The sequence below is a fragment of the Elephantulus edwardii genome, unplaced genomic scaffold (genome assembly GCF_000299155.1).
Source record: "Elephantulus edwardii isolate Elephantulus edwardi_28Jun2011 unplaced genomic scaffold, EleEdw1.0 scaffold00001, whole genome shotgun sequence".
Lineage (NCBI taxonomy): Eukaryota > Metazoa > Chordata > Mammalia > Macroscelidea > Macroscelididae > Elephantulus > Elephantulus edwardii.
In genome coordinates this window covers 20,379,208-20,397,173 of record NW_006399751.1, presented here as the reverse complement: position 1 = coordinate 20,397,173, position 17,966 = coordinate 20,379,208, and positions in this window count along the sequence as shown.

Below are 17,966 nucleotides of genomic sequence, written 5' to 3'. Positions count from 1 at the left end.
ACTAAAACCCTCATTCATTCTTCCAGCCTGGAGATACAATCACTCCAGTGGCTCAACTATTATCCAAACAATAGCTAGGTCAATAAGGTAATCATTACATTAAGAAGGAATGTCCTTCTTAGAACAATCAGTTGCACAAGGGGGGTTGGGGTGGGGGAAAGCACCGCATTTTCCCAGGGATAAAATTCAGAAGGCAAGAAAAAGGTAATGGAAAGTGAACCTCAGAGAGGAGGAGGAAAGAGTGCTGTTAAAATTTAAAGATTCTGGATTCCATCATAACTTGGTACAGACTTAAGCCAAATATATCTTTGCTTTTTTAGTTTTCTTTATTATTGTTTTTTTCTGAATTTTAATAAATCTGATAGTTATTTGTTTTGTGGGGTTCAAAATATTACATATGAACATGTTTAAGTGAACATCTGACAATGACAACATCGGTAATTTATCTGGTACAACATTCTAGGTAGTAGATGTTCCTAACAAAATATACTAGCAAAGGACATTTGGAAATGTCATTTGTGGTAACTGAAATACATCATAAATTGTGGACTACCTGTTATAGTGATATGTTTTAATTAAACAACCTAGTGTAATAGTAAATATTTATAATTCATACTTTCAAATCAATATATAACACTAATTTTAAATAATTTATAATCATAGTACAGTTAACATGCTCTCTTACATGAATATATATATAAATGAAATAAAATTTCATAGTACTAATGTACAAGTATAGTTTTCATAATTTTATATTTTTTGCAAAGAAATATTAAAATGTAATTCTTAAAATTTTAAAAATGTTTAAAATATGACATAATTCATTATTGTTTAAACTTTAGTAAGACATATTAATAAATAATTTTTAACCATTCATTTCATCCACAAACCCATTATATATTACCCTAGTTTAGCAGAATAGTTCCTTTATGGTTATATATATACACAGCATCTCCAGAATAAGGATCAAGGTTTTCCCATACTGGTAAGAAAGAGTTAAGTTTAAATAATCTTAGTGTAGAAGAAAATTCCTCAAGGTAGTTATAATGTGTAGGTGCGTGCCATAATAATTAAGTATTTGCATAGTTGACTGCAGACCTTATTAAGCAATGTGCCAAATGCCAGGCTGTTTTACATAATGGATGTGGGGGAACAAGTCATATACACTAAAGTAATGGAATGCATTAATAAAAGTTTGCACAGTGTGTGTCCTTCATGCAGTCTGTGGTGACAAATATCCATACCTTTACAAACTACATGACATTACGTTGCTTAGTCCTGTGGGATCCACCTGTCAATTTGCTGTCTATCATTTATTTCCTGTCGTAGTATGCAAGCTTTGAGTTACCTCCGCAGAAGGTCACAGGCAGTGAAGTTTCCTTATCAGACATTTTTTCTTCCTGTATGGGTATTTATTCTTTTGTTTTTTAAAAAATGTTTATTGTACTTCATTTCAGTAAGTGTCCCAAGGAAACTCAGAGTAGGTCCTCCACACAGACACTCTATCAGTGTGTTTTCTGTGCTCCTGGGATTCTCCCTGTGGGGTGTGTGTGTGTGTGTGTGTGTGTGTGTGTGTTTCTCTTTCTTTCTTTAAACAGCTGCTGAATCATTTGCAGTAACACTTTAATTGTCTTTAACCTTATCTCATGCCGTTTTAAGATTATTACTTTTTTTCCAAAAAGACAAAAGAACCTATTCTCTCTCTCTCTACTTTAGTTGTTATGAACAGATAGGCAGCAGTACCATATTACTGTTTTAAAACAGCACCCCTGTGCCCATCAAAGTTCTCCTAACTCAGGCTCAGTCATCAAAGTCGTGGTTGGTGACTGGTGGTTAAATAGTATATCACCATAGATCAGAATAGTGTTCTCACTACATAAAATAGCTTTGTCTGTTTTAAACGGAACAGGCACAGCAAATTATCTCCCTACCTCCCCCATCCCTTTTGCTTCTAAGCCAGTGTTTTAACAATAGACCTTTACAAAGGGATCTATTAAAACATCACCAGATCATCTCGGGTCTTCGTTGTCCAATGGTGAAATTGAAAGTGTGCACACAGGGGGAGGACATCATCTCTTTTACTGAAAAGACAAACCTATAATCTTATCTAAGGCACTCAATTACAGCTCTGTGATGGGAGTAGTGGACATTAACACCAGGCCTGCTTTGAGCACCCCCAAGGTGCAAACACCTGGATAGTCCTTTATCCTCTGCCTCTTCACTTTCACTCTGGTATTTTTAGCACCTAACAAAGCTGACATGCTGACATCTGTCCCTCCTACTTCAATATCTCTCCTATTCTGAGGCATGCAGGTGCTAGATAATAGCTGAATGGTAAGCTCACTCTGGGCAAATGTCTGTATTCTTTCTCTACCTCCGATACAAATTCTGAGGACTAGAAACAGAGAAAGACTAGAAGAGAGAAATAAATTCATAATTGGGTCTGAATTCATGTCATTTGAATATGGTACTTTGTGATACGTAGGTGTAGTGATAAAGCCCTGAGACTGACAATATTGTTGAACTTCGTCTAATTTTGAGCATAGATAGCAGTGTCATCTGTGGCTCGACTAGAGAAACCAAAACCAATTATGAAACATGAATCGTGAAACAAATGATTTCTTTCTTTTTATAAGTTTTACTCAATACATCCAAGATATTTGCATGTCTCTACGGTAAACTAGTTTTAAAGACGTTGTTGTTACTGTTGATTGCTTTCGAGTTGAGCATGGCTCATAGCGACCTTGTGAACAAAAGGCCTGAAGCCCCTACAACTATCGACATTTATCAAAGTTAATAGAGCTTCTGGAGGCGTGTTGTTTAGGAAGTGGATTCCATTCTTGCTTCCAAACCTGTCACAGAATGTTATTGGTTGAGTCACCTGCAATTCATATTGACCCTATGCACAGCAGCTCTGAACCCTTCTCTGTCCTGAGCAAGTCTCACTAATTCTGACACACCAACCCCCATCACCTAGTTACTGTATCAATCCATCTCATCCGGGGCCTCCTTCTCTTGCGCTGTCTGTCCACCCTTCCGAGCATTATTTCTTTCTCCAAGGACCAATCTCTCCTGGCTGTGTGCCCAAAGTAAGTGAGGCAGAGCTTCAAAATCCTAGCCTCTATGGAGAGACTTGGTTTCACCCTCTCTAAGACAAACCAATTTGTTTTCTTGGCAGTCCATGGTATGTTCAAGACTTTTCTTCAGCACCACAACTCGAAGGCATCTATTCTTTCATCCTTAATCATTGTCTAACTTTCTTAAGCATAACAAGTAACTGAGAAAACCACGGCCTAAATTAGGCACACCTTTGTATCTAGACTGACATCGTTGCTCTTCAGCAGTCTGGAGAGGTCCATGACAGAGATGTTAATAAATTGGTGTCTAAACCTGTCCATCTTAAAATCATATCTGATCGATGCTCTCAATAAATTATCCAACTACTAGTAACATCTTTTCATAATAAAATTCCTATTAATCAACACAAATATTTATGATAAATTTTAAAAAAGGAATCTTTAGTGCTGATAGGTACTGTGTGTATTGCTTTGTCTCACCAACATTTGAGAAATATCATTATGTTGGGCTTGTTTTTCACAAAGAAACCATTATGTCTGTTCTGCTAAACCATGAACTAAATGAATTGTAAGCCTTGACTATTTTGATGATGAATGTACTAATTTGCTTATGAATTCAGAATAATCAAGTCTTTTTATAATCTAGGTATTTTCTGCAGTAGCCCTGAATCCATTTTCTTCCAGATCCATTCCTCTCTCATCTCCTGTTGTTCTGCATAGCCAGGTGCTAAGCCCCATAAATTAATGTCTTCAGGTTTTTACCAATTAGTTTTCATTGCAAAGATAGACACTGGGTGTGAGAGAGGCGGAAAAAAGGGAGACTCCATCTCTCTCTTTCTGCTTCCGTATTTCTCCAAAGGTCACTGAGTCTCCATTGTGATTCTCGCTTCCATCAAGTTGTTCCTACTTTCATTGTACCTGCTCTCATCAGCCAGCCTCTGCTGTGCTTCTAAATGCTATGATTCCAGGAAGCTAGATTCTAATAAAACCACTGCTCCTCTTGGTTCCTGAAGTGATAAGGGCATCCTGATGCTCATCATCGCTCTCTTCGTTAGATTAGCTCGCTACTCTATGTCTGCCTTTCAGTCATCTGACATCTTTGTAAGAAAACCGCTGGCGAGGACATGAATCTTTCTTCAAGAGAATCTTCCATGAAGAGCATAAATTACTGAGAGGTTCCAGCTGCTGCATCTTTATGTATACTGTGACTTTTATGCCAAAGCTACATTCCATTCAAGGTGCTCCTGATCAGTGACTAAAATGAAGAAAATATTAGAATCCAGAGATTTTGTTAATGGATAATTTTTTTCCCTCTACAGTTCTCCATCCACCTCTCTTAGGTTTCCTCATGATTGCACAGTAGTTGGAAACCTTTTCACCAGTCTTCCCTTTGGCCTAATTCACATGGTGTGAGTTCTGAGGGCTTCATATCGTGTCAGATCTGAAGGTTCATTATGATTTGAAGGCTTGCTTCTCCTGCTTCTTCCCTGTCTTTTTCTTCAAAGGCATGCTTAACTCTCCAAGCCTCAGGAACATCTGATCTTGGTTTCTATTCCTCGTAGGACACAAAGTAATCCATCCACATGTCAATTCTTTACTGAAAAACCTACCTTGTATTGTGTTTTGTCACTGTTCCTAGAGTAGTAATACAATGGGAAATTTATGATTTAAAATGTTTTATGAGTTTTTAAATGAAATTACATTCTACGAAAATTGTCAGTTTAGCTTACCATTTCAACTTCGGTAGTAAGTCATTTGTCTCGTATGTAATACGCTCAGTAATATTTGTTGATAATTAAATCCCATTTTCTTTCCTTTACATTTCGTAACCAACTTTTTTATAGGAAGCAAGTGAAAATATGATGGTTTGGGTCAGATACATCTTACTGGTTAGATTGACATTTGTGCTTTTTAACATTTTTAAAAGGTCCTTGACAATAGATTTTTCTCAAAGCTACATATCTTTTGATTTCTTGATTGCTACTTCCATGCAAATTGAAGATCTGGATAAAAGAAAATAATTGACAAATTCAATCTTTTTTTCATTCATGATGTTATAAGGTCTAGTTCTTGGAAAAAAGATATGCTAGGAAGGAAGAGGTTCAGCAAAAAAAGGACTGTCCTCAATGAGATGGATTGGCACAGTGACTGTAACAATGGGCATGAGTATGGTAGAGGTCGTAAGGATAGTGCAGGGCAGAGAAGGATCCAATCACTTGTTCACAGAGTTGCAATGAGTCATGGTTGACTCAATGGCACCTACCAGCAATACCTATATTATGATATTGCCTATTGGTCCAGTTGTGAAAATTTTGTTTTCTTAGTAATGAGATTTAGCACATAAGGCTATAATTATCGAACTTCTTCAGTAAGTGCTTCCGGTCTTCTTCACTTTGGAAAACCAAGATTCTATCATCTGCTTAACATGATTATTCTTCCATCAATTCTACTGTCACATTCTTTTTCATATACTTTAATTTATGCAAAGTTTGTTTTGTGGTTGGTTTTTGTTGTTGTTGTTGTGTTGTTGTTCATCCTTTTTTAAGGTTGTTTTTCTTGTTCAATACCGTTGAGATGAACACAAGTCATAGGCACTCTATTAACACCAGACCTTAACTCTGTCCTATCCTGTGCCATCCTCATCATCTCTGATACATTTGAGCCCATTGCTGTAGTCACTATCAATCCATTTCATTGGAGGGGTTTTCCTCTCCTAGCAACAGGGCCAAAGTATGAAAGATGAAAATTTGTCATACTTGCCTTCAAGCAGCATTCTGACTTCACTTTGTCCAAGACCTGTTTATTCTTTCAGCAGTCCATAGTCTATTTAATACTTTTCTCCAACATCACAACTCAAAGACATCCATCCTTTTGTCATCCTTATTCATTGTTCAGCTTTCAGACAAGTAACAAGTGATTGAAAAGACCATGGCCCACTTTAGTTTTTGAACTAACATTATTGCTGCTCAGTATTTTGGATAGGTTCCTGGCAGTAGACTTTCTCATTGTAAAACATCTCCTGATCTCCTAAATGCTAGTACCAAGGATGTTGATTGTGGATCCAAGCATGATGAAATCACTGACAATGTCAATCACTTCTCCATCCATCATGAGGTTGCCTATTAACCCATTGGTGAGTACCTTTGTTTTCTTGATGTTGAGATTTAAGTACTATTAAAAGTTCCTTTTGCATACTGTACAGTCAGAACAGACACATAGCTGACCCCCCGACTGGGTTTTCAGAGGCAATTAATCACATGGGAGGAGACTGCTTATCCTCCTGTGGAGCAACTGGTGGCCTTGGATTGTGTGACTTTGGAATTGCAGGATAGCTCCTTGATTTTCTCTAGCAAGTGTTTCAAGTACTCCTCAATATGAGCAAGGAAGACAATGCCATCTGCATAACAAAGTTTGCTAGTGAGTCTTCCTCTCAGCTTCATGAATTATTTACCAAGCATACACATTGAATAGGTATGGAGAAAGGATACTTCTCTGAAGCACATGCTTCTTGATTTTAAACCATGCATTATTCCATTCTTTCATTAGAACAACAGCTTCTTGATTTAAGTATATATTTTACATGAACTCAACTAAGTGTTCTAGGCTATCCATTTTTCTGAATATTATCCATAGTCTCTTATGGGCCACATAGTCAAAATGCCTTTGCATAGTCAATAGAACACAAATAGACATTCTTCTGGTATTCTCTGCTTTCAGTCAGGATCCATCTGACATTAACAATGACATCCTTGGTGCCACAATCACTTCTAAACCCCTTTAACTTTTGTCAGTTTCCTGTCAATGTACTGTCCTAGCCATGGTTAGATGATCTTCAACAGTATTTTGCTTGCGTGAGATGCTGATTATATTATTCAATAATTTTCACATTCCATTGCATCACCTTTCTTGAGAATGAGAATACACATGGATTTCTACATGTAAGTTGGTCAGGTAGTTCTCCTAAACAAATTTCCTGGTAGACTAATGAACACATCCAGAATTTTATATGGTAGTTTAAACATGTCAACTGGTATCCTATCAATTCTTGGGACTTTATTTTTTTTCCCCCAAAGCCTTCAATGTAGCTTGAACTCCTTTATTACCATTGGCTCTTGATCACATGTTATTTCCTATAACTTGTCAGTGTGAACCAATTCTTTTTGGTACTCTGTGTATTTCTTCCATCTTCTTTTAATGTTCCCTTGATAATTCAAGATTTTGCTTCTACAATTCTCAATATTGCAACTTAAGTCTTGAGTTTTTGGTTTTTTTTTTCAGTTTTTTCTACTTAAACAATGCCAAAAAAGTTCTTTCCTTTGTATTCTCTAATTCTGGCTTGCTGCACATTAAATTATAATACCTTGCTTTGTCTTCTCTAGCTACTCTTTGAAATCTTCCATGCAGCTCTTTTATTTTAGCATCTCTTCCCTTTGTTTCGACTTCTCAGTGCCTTGATAAAATTTTCATAGTTTCTTCAAATATCTTTTTTTTTCAATTTCTCCTCTGTCTTTATAATGACCTTTTGCTCTCTTCTTGGATGATATACTTACTATTATCCCACAGCTCATTTGGTCTTTGGTCATTGACGTTCAAAGTCTAAAATTTGTTTTTGACATGATTTTTTAATTCAGATAGTGTTGATTAAAGATTGTACTTTTTATTTCTGTCGACTTGTTTTAATTTTCTCCAACGTCAGATTGAATTTGCATATGAATTCTAATTATATATTTTTTATTATTATTCCGTGGTCTCTTTGGTTTTAGTGCCATAGAGTCAACTACAACTCATAGAGACCATATGAATAATGGCTCTTGTGCTATCATGCTCCATCCTCGTGATATCTGAAGTACTCAAGCCCATCATTACAGTCACTGTGTCAAATCTTTTGAGGGCCTTCCTCTCATTCCCTGAACCCCCACTTTTCTCAGCATGATGTATTTTTCTATTGAATGACCCTTCCAGACACTATGCCGAAAGTATGAAAGACAGTTTCATTATCCTTGCTTCTAAGTAGCACTCTGGTCACATTTCATCCAAGACAGGCTTGTTTGTCCTTTTGACAGTTCATATAATATTCAGTACTCTTCTCCAACACTACAATTCAAAGACATTGAGTTCCAAATTCATAGGAAACAATTGACAATACTATGGCTTGTTTTAGGCACACCTTAGTTTTTAAATTGACATTTCTGCTCTTTCATCCTTTTAGAGAGATTCTTGACAGCTAATTTCTCTACTGCAACAAACCTTTTCATTTCTTGACTGCTCCTACCATGATGCTGACTGTGGATCCAAGTAAAATGAAATCATTGACAACTTTAATCTTTCATCTATCTTTCATGATCTTCTATTTGGTCCAGCGGTGAGTTCTGCACACAAGTTGCTTGCCTGAAACTTCAGTAAGGATCTCACTACTACTCAGGTGAATTAATGACTATGGAATAAGGAGGATTGGAGGGGACGCCATATTATGGGTTAGGATAATAAGATATCTGGCTCTATTTCTTTCCATATCTGCTATAGAATGAAAATAGCCTCTTTCTACTTCACAATTTAGTTGCTAGTTTACAATGAGGTGATGTTTATAAAACTTATTTGAAAACTTATAGAATGAAACTGCAAGATGGGCAATCTCCTGTGCAATTAACCCTCTGAAAATCTATTGGAAGGTCAGCTCTTATGAGGGTCGTATTTGGCAGTATACAATAACAGCATAATATGTCAAGTGTTATGGTCTCATTTAATCCTTACCTTGACTGAGAGTTAGATGGCAGAGATGATAACTCTTATGTAGCCCATATGTGGGAAGTTTCAACCTGTTCTTGATGTTCTTGCAGCACATTTTGCATATACTGAAATTCAATATACTGGTTGCTTTGGTGACTTAGCCTAATGGTAAGTGCTGCAATCCCAAAGGCATATCATCTGAATCAACCAGCTGTTCTGTGGGAGAAGGCAGAACAGCGTGCTCCTGTGTGATTTATTGCCTCTGAAAACCCCCAGGATGGTCAACTATGGGTCAGCTCTAGCTAACTGACACACAACAACAATATTAAGTATTTACATGGAATCTGGTAACATTGTTCAAAGTATCTGTCTTTATTGCCATGTTTTTCATTTAATTCATTTTTTTTAGTGTGAAGAAGGGATAGTATTTAGCTGACTAAGATTATTTGACTGTCAACATTTCTGATTTGAAGCTGTGTTGAACATGAGACAGTAATAGCATATGTAAAGTTAGTGGTTGAGGACAAAGATACCAAATAGCTCAGAAATGAATTTAATTGACTCCTTTTAAAAAAATAAAATTCCAATAATAAACCCAAACTTATGTGTGGAAATGTATGATGTGTTTGAACTACTTTGCCCTTCTCTAAGAATTTAATTATTACCACTAATATGCTTAATTGAAAATACTTGAAATGAGAAGACTTAGTCCCCGGCTATTAACCTGAAGGGAAAGGAATTTTTTTACATTTCTGTTGTTACTCTAATTCAGTATCAGCAAACTAATAGATTTTTTCCCAGTTACTGCAGAAGAGATTTTTGATATTTTAGGTTAGACATAATATAACCTTGTACAACATTTAACCAACTAATGTTTGGTGCTTTTATGATATTTTAATGACTAGATTGTTTTCTTTGAAAGTATTTTCTAGTTATGATACACTATGCTTTAGAAGTGACCATCTGATTCTTTGCCAGATTTTCCCCTTCTAAGTCTGCTGAGTAGCAAATAAGGGGAAAACTGACATTATGCCTTCTATGAAACACAAATTGAAATAGGAAATATTAGGATTATCCAGTAGGAAACAAATGATGCTTTCCTAGGTTATGTAAGAGTGTATGTTTAGAGGAAAATAAATGAAAACCAAAGTAGACCCATACCAATTAAGTGTATTAATAGATGAACAACTTAATGAGAAGTCTAGTATAACAATTATCATTTGATTAAGAGAATCATATTCACTTTTAATTCCATTGAAACACATATCCTTGTTGATTTTGAGGTCCACCTTTTTCCTTCTGCTCCCATGAGACTCACTAATTGACATTTGAACATTTAAGAAAAATGATAAGTACATGAACCCAATCTGTGACAGAATTGTAGAATACAAAAGAATATGGCTGTGTTTTCTGGAAAAAAATTATGTGTAGATAATATATGGAAAGATTAATTTGCTGTGTTGGTGGTGTGCTTTGTAAGTGAACAACTACTCATAGTAATACTATGAACAACAGATCTGAACCTTTCTCCGACTTGGACCAGCCTCACCATCACTAATATTCTTGAGCCTATTGACACTGTCAGTCCATCTTGTTGAGAGTCTTCCTCTCTCACACGGACTCTTCACCTTTCGAAGCTTGATGCCTTTCTCCAAGGATTGACTCATGCCTAACTACATGTCCAAAGTATGGTAGACAAAGCTTCACTATCTTTGCTTCCAAGGAGCAGCCCAGCCACACTTTGTCTGAATCAGATTTATTGGTTCTTCTGACAATGCAAAATATATTCAGTATACTCTTCTCTTACATAGAACTCAATGGCCTCAATCCTTCTGTCATCTGTAGTTGATGTCCAACATCCAGACGCATAGACAGTAACTGAAAAGACTATTGTTTGGATCAGGTGTATTATTATTTTTTTCTAAAAAGGTCTCTGATAGTGGATTTTCCCCAACATAACGTGTCTTTTGATTTCTTGAGTGCTGGAACTGTAGGTGTTGATTGCGGGTCCAAGTATGATGAAATCATCGACATTTTCAATCTTTTATTAATACATCATGGTGTTGGGTATTGGAAAAGTGGTGAGGATTTTTGGTTTTCTTGAAGCTTGGATGTAATAAAGACTGTATTCGTTGATCTTCTGCAGCAAATGCTTTAAGTTCTCTTCACTTTCAACAAGGTAGATTGTGTCATCTGTGTAACACAGGTTATTGATGCTTTTTCTTCGTTCCTGATTCCACATTCTTAATAAAGTCCAGCTTTATTAATTCAATAAAAATGGAATAAGTATGGAGAAAATGGTACAGCTCTGATGCACACTTTTGTTTAAGACAACAGCTTTTTGGTCCAGATATATATTTTAGATAAGCAAAATTAAGTGTGCTGTGATTCACATTCTTTTCAATGTTAAAAAATGGATCATTGGGAGTCACTTAAGTCAAATGCCTTTGCATAGTCAATTAAACATAGACAGCCTTTTAATATTCTCTGCTTTCCCCCAACATGCTGTCATTGTTGTTGATTGCTTTTGAGTTGAGTACAATTCACAGCGACCCTGTGAACAAAAAGCCTGAAGCCCCTCTACAACTGTTGACATTTATCAATGTTCATAGAGTTTCCAGAGGCATGTTACTTAGGAACTTGATGCCACTCCTGCTTCCAAACCTGTCACAATATGTTATTCTTGTTATGTGCCATTGAGTCACCTGAGGTGTATAGCAACCTTATGTACAGCAGCTCTGAACCCTTCACGGTCCTGAACCAGTCTCATTGATTCTAACACACCAAGCCCCCCATTGTCCCAGTTACTGTATCAACTCATCTCATCCAGGTTCTTCCTCTCCTGTGCTATCCATCTACCCTTTCGAGCAAGCAATGGTATCCCATGTGCTCCAGCCTCTTCTAAATCCAGCTTGAATTATCTTAACAGATAATTTAGTTATGAAACTTTACATGATCAATGTCAATAATATATAAAATTATCAAGTGATAATTAATGTTATGTATTATGGCAGCATTTTAGTAGTTTCTCTCAGTAGTGGACAAAATCTACGTAAAATCAGTATAAGTCATTATAGTATCAAAATCAAAGTAAATTGCAAATTTTTCCAAGAAGTTTTAAAATTTATTTTTCTTGCACAGTAACTTAAAAGGCAGGCTTTAAGAATAAATTTATTTCCATTTCAACTGGCTATATTTGGTTTTAATATTACTGATCTAGGATAATGAATAAATAGCAGATAGCCATTGACCAGTAATAAGAGGCAAGCATAAAAACAATATTGTTTTGAATCATAAAAGGAAAAAGAGATTATTTTATAATTTATTGAAATTTAAAATGGCTTGAAAGAAGAAAGAACTGAGAATACCAATGCTTTTAAGAAAGATCGTACTTAAATAGTATCTGAATTCAGTCTTTAAGAAAGATATAAATATTTACCTCACAGGTTCTGGTGCCAAATAATGGAAAGTACTGTGACTATAGAGAGCTCAATTGAATCAAGTTGTAAAATGGGATTGCTCTCTCTGCTTTCTAGAGAGGGAAGTCATTCTACACTTGGATAACCAGATTGAATTTCCACAGGCATGGAGGAAAATTCCTCTGCTCTAACAATTGTATGATGAGGTCATATCTGGACTTTTCATCCATGCAAACAGCCCATGAGAAGAAAGGGTGTTGGCTTGGCAGAAGACTCATAGCTTTGTGTATTAGCTTTGTGTATTAGCTTTGTGCCAAGGAACTCAAACACTTTTCCTTTGCATGTCTATGATTCTGTCTTTGCAGAAACAGATGTCTGGACAACTGGGAATCCTTCAGCTAACTGAAGCACAAAATTTTGGGGATAGAACATGGTTGTGGTGCTGGTGCTAGTGGTAAGATCATTGAACCTGTCAGAAAATATAAACTAGCCTTAGACAAGAATTTTCTCATGCTTGAAGAATTTGGGAATTTGCCATAAGTGATTCAAAAGAAGAGATATTTTATGATTTGTATTCAGCAGAGAAAGCATTAAAAGGTAAGTATCATTACTGTTCAAATGTGAAAAAATGTACTCATGACATATCAAATTTGCTGTGTAATCTTCAGCTCCTATGCAAACACAAGGTTTGAATCTTACTTGATAGTTTCATAAAAGACGCTGAATATTTTACTCTTTTTGGAAAATGTCTTAATATCTACTGGGAAGATGTAACTGTATTTATTTTATTTTCATGGGTGTCATCACAGTTTGAGCAGCTGTGACAATTTACTGCTGGAATAACTCCATCCCAAAATTATTACTGTAAATTGAAGTCCTATTTTTCTACCCCAAGAGTATTCTTAATATTAACAGCCTGTAATTAGTCTGTCCTTTGGAGAGTCTCTGAACAATATTGAACAGCATTCTGTACATTTAATCAGAAGAACACTTTCCCTAGGAAAGCAGACAAAAATACAAGTATAATGTTCATTGAATTCTGATAGCTTTCACTAATGGCTGATACCATGTCAGTTTGGTTAGTTTTAGAGAATGCCATTATAAGAACAACTTGTTGGGGTTTGAGTTGAGTTCTATGTCTCTTGTAGTTCTTAAAATTCTGAGGTGGAAAAATCACAAAATATTTATAGGTATAAAAGTAATGATTGAATTACTATAATTTGTTGTTTTAAAGAGATAAGTATACATGAATATTACTTTTTAAAACTTCATAGCAAGTTATTTATTAGAATACTATTGACTTGCTTATTTTCTGTGTGGAAGCATGCAAGTGAGTCAGTTCCATTTCTTTTTACTAAGTATCTGTATACATTATTTAGAAAGATAGTTTGGATTTAGATAGCATATGTCACTAGAGTTATTTGAGAAAACAATTGATATGTTCTTGATTTAGTACATGCTACTACAATTATTGGAAAAAATGCTGTATGTTTTAATTTCTTATTTTGTCTAAATATTTAAGATTACTAGGCATTTTTACTTATGTTCACTTGTAACTGCCATTTTATGCTGCAGTGAAACTTAGGAGACATTGCACATTTGCAAGTTCATGATATTTTTTTTCCACAGCTGAAGTAAAGCAACTTTACACTTTAGAACATTTTTACTTATAGGTGTTCTCTCTTTATATCTATGCTACAAAGCAATGTAACACTGCATGGCTAAGAATAAAAAAAAAGAATGTGTCAGGGATATATCCTTTCTCAGACCGTTTTAATCAATATGCTGAGCAGATCAATTGGGAGGCTAGACTTTTTTTTTTTTTTTTTTTTTTAGGTTAGACTTTAAGAAGAATGCAGCATCAGGATTGTAGGAAGACTAATACATAACCGAGTTATGTAGATGTCATAAACTTATTCACTGAAACCAAGGAACATTTGGAGACTTTACTGTAAGAGATCAAGGACTGCAGCCTTTACATGGATTGCATCTCAATATCAAGAGAATGAAAATTCTCACCACTTAGCCAATAGGCAGCATCATGAAAGATGGAGAAAAGATTAAAATTGTTAATGATTTCCTCTTGCTCAGATTCCAATCAATAATCTTGGCACCAGCTGTCAGAAAATGAAAAGAGGAGTTACATTGGGTAAATCTGCTGTCGAGGATCTCTCCAGAGTGCTAAAGAGCTCGGTGTCCATATAGATACTAAGGTGCACCTAATCCAGGCCATTGTGTTCTCAATTGCTTGATATGCATCTGAGTACTAGACAAAGAATAAGGATGACAGGAAAAGAATTATGCCTTTGAGTTGTGGTGCTGGAGAAGTGTGTTGAATGTACTGTGGACTGCCAAGAGAGCAAACAGTTCTGTCCTAGGGAGGGTACACTCAAGTTGCTCCTTGGAGATAAGCATTTGGAAAGTCTTACATATTTTAAGCATGTTGCCAGCAGGGACCAGTCCTTGGAGAAGGACATCATGCTTGGTAGGGTTGAGAGTCAGTGCAGGAAAGGAAGACCCTGAATGAAAAATATTGACGCAATGCCAGTGGCAATGGGGTCAGGTGTGTCGGAGATGGTGAGGTTGGCTCAGAATAAGGCCAAGTTCAGAGACGTTGTTCACAGCAATACTATGAGTTTTAGTTGAGTCAGTGGCACATAACAATACAACAAGGAAAACTACGACAACACAAAATCTTTTTAAAATGTTATAATAGAAGGGAACTCTGGTGGCCTAGTGGCAAGAAGCTGCACTGCAGTCCCAGAGATGTGAGGTTTGAAGCCACCAGATGCTCTGCTGGTGACGGAGGAACAATCTCTTCCTGTACCAATCAGATCTGCTTTGACGGTAAATGCACAAAAATTAATAAAATAAAATTAATTTTTTTAACAAAATTTTAAAAATTTATAATAAGAAAAATTTTGTCTTGGATGGTAATGGACTATTACATAGATTTATCAGTCAATTAAAATATTAATGGTGGGTTGTTGTTAGATTCCATAAGGTTATTTTTGACTCATAGTGACCCTATAGAAGATGAAACTCTGCCTGGTCCCTGTGTCATTGTCACAATCTCCACTGTGTGTATATGTTTATTGCTATCATAGTGTGGTAGCTTGCATGTGACACTGGAAGCTATGCTGCCAGTATGTTAAATGCCAGTGAGGTCATGCATAGAGGCCAGGTTTCAGCAAAGCTTCCAGATAAAGATTGACAAAGAATCAAGACTGATTATCTACTTCTGAAAGTAATGGGTTCCTGAAAACAGCAGCAGCACATTGTCTGATATTTTGTTAAAAGATGCGCCTCTTAGGTTAAAAGACACTTAAACGAGGACTATGGAAGTGATGCTACTTCAAAGTAAACTGTTGTTTTTAGGTGTCATTAAAGTGAGTATGATTCATAGTGACCTGATGAGAATTGTATCTGAACCCTGCTCTATTCTGTACTATCCTTATCATCTCCTCTACACCAGACCCCATTGTTAAAGTCATTGTGTCAATCCATCTCCTTGCAGGTCTTCCCTCCCCTCACTGATCCTCTTCTTTTCTGAGCCTGTTGTCTTTCTCCAAATATGTAGTGTCCTTCTCCTGCATCACTATTTAAGGGCATCAGTTCTTTTTCTGTCATCTCTATTCACTGTCTAACTCTCAGATTCAGAGTAAGTAATTGAAATGGCCATGACTTGCATCAGTTGTCTTTAAACTGACATCCTTATCAGTACTTTGAAGAGGTCCCTGACTGCAGACTTTCCTAATGTAGTACATCTTTTGATTTCCTGACCGCTGCTATGAAGGTTGTTGGTTGTGTATCCAAGTAAGAGGAAATTGTCAACAATTTCTATCTGTCACCATCTATCGTGTTGTTGCCTGTTGGTCCAGTGTTGAGGATATTTGTTTTTGGATATTGAGATGGAATCCATACTGAAAACTGTCTCTTTTGATCTTTTGCAGCAAGAACTTCAAGTTCTCCTCACTTCAGCAAGCAATGTTGTATCACCTGCATAACACAGGAGTGTTATGTTAATAGTTGATGTTAACAACATCAGGACTGCATCCTTTCTCCATACTTGTTTAATCTTATATAAAGCAAATCATCCCAGAATTTGGACTTTAAGAAGAAGAATGTGGCATCAAGATGGAAAGAAGATTTTTTAAAATTATTATTTTAACTAAAGTTTACAGAAAACATGGATTTCCATTCATTGTTGCACATTTTCCCTCCCTACCATACCCCTTCCCTCAGTTTCCCTTTTTGAAAGTATAATCTACCTGAATCATGGGGATGGAGAAAAGCTGCCAATGACAGACCTTCATTTATTGATATTACAGGACTAAAAATAAGGAGAAACAAAGGAAAATAGCCATTAAAATTGGAACATGGAATATGTGAAAATTACAGTTTTGTGAACAAAATATAGATGGTATTTAAAATTTTTGAAAACTAAAATGGTTTCTTACTTGATTGCAGGTTTAAATATATTTTACCAAAATTGGATGAGTTCAGTTTCTTGTTTTCACATAGAAATTATTATATGCTGAGTTTAGTACTGTTTTTAATTGTACTAGAGAGGATTTTTTTCACTATTTTTGCTAGTTATATTAAATGGTCATCAATGACAAAATTCATGAGATTTTATAAAAAACTGAGATCTTTTGCAGGGACTTAAGTGACTTTCTCTTTAAATTTCTGGCTTATAAATATATGAACTACTTTAAAATTGTCTCATTAAAACAGATAAAAATAAAATGCACACCTTGCTGACACTTTAACTAGCCACTCTAATGTATATTTCTATTCTCACAAAATTGATAATAGAAACTAATTAGAATAACATCATCAAACAATATTCTTTAATATCAGATATTAACAGAATAAGTTTTATTTAAGTCAAAGAGAATTTATGAACTAAACAGTTCAATGCCAATTATATATAGACTGTTTCATTTATGCCTAACTATTTTAATAGCAATTTATTTGGGCAGTAGTTAATATCTCCTGGATATGAGCCAGACAGAGAGTGATTATGATAATACATTCAGTTACTAAATAGGCTGAATACTTCCAAGCTTCCAATGATACAGCTGTTAACGACAGTGGCTTTGCTACTTAATCAGATGTTTTGCCTCTGGGGATTGTCCCTGTGAATTGAATCTGGCAGAGGCTTCTGCTTCACCTCAAATGTAATGACACAAGTGTGTCACTTATTATGAACACCAGGAAAAATGCATGTAGCATTCCCCCTCAAGCGAGTAAGTACTATGTCCAGTTAAGGTATCATAAGTCATTCTTTAAGTAAACAGAATTAAAGAATTCAAGAATTAATGCAAATGTTTTACGTATTTAATAACTTTTTCCTTTCTTTTACATATGATTCAATTCAGTCTGGAAGCACAGAGAACACCTTTTAAGAAACTGACATAAAGAGTCTTCCAAGTATCCTGAAAAATTTAGAACAAGGAGATGATAAAATAGATGAATGGGACCTTCTAAAAATCAAATCCCTAATGCAAATCCAAAAACTTCTCCAACAGGGTAAAAAGGGAAGCCACAGACTGGGAAAAAGTCTTTGGTAATGACATGTCAGATAAGGGATTTATATCTAGAAATTATAAAATACTTGAGCACCACAACAAGATAAGGATAAATACTCCAATAGAAAAATGGGCACAGGATATGAACAGACACTTCACCAAAGAAGACATTCAGATGGCCAACAAGAAATGTTCAAAATCCCTAGCCC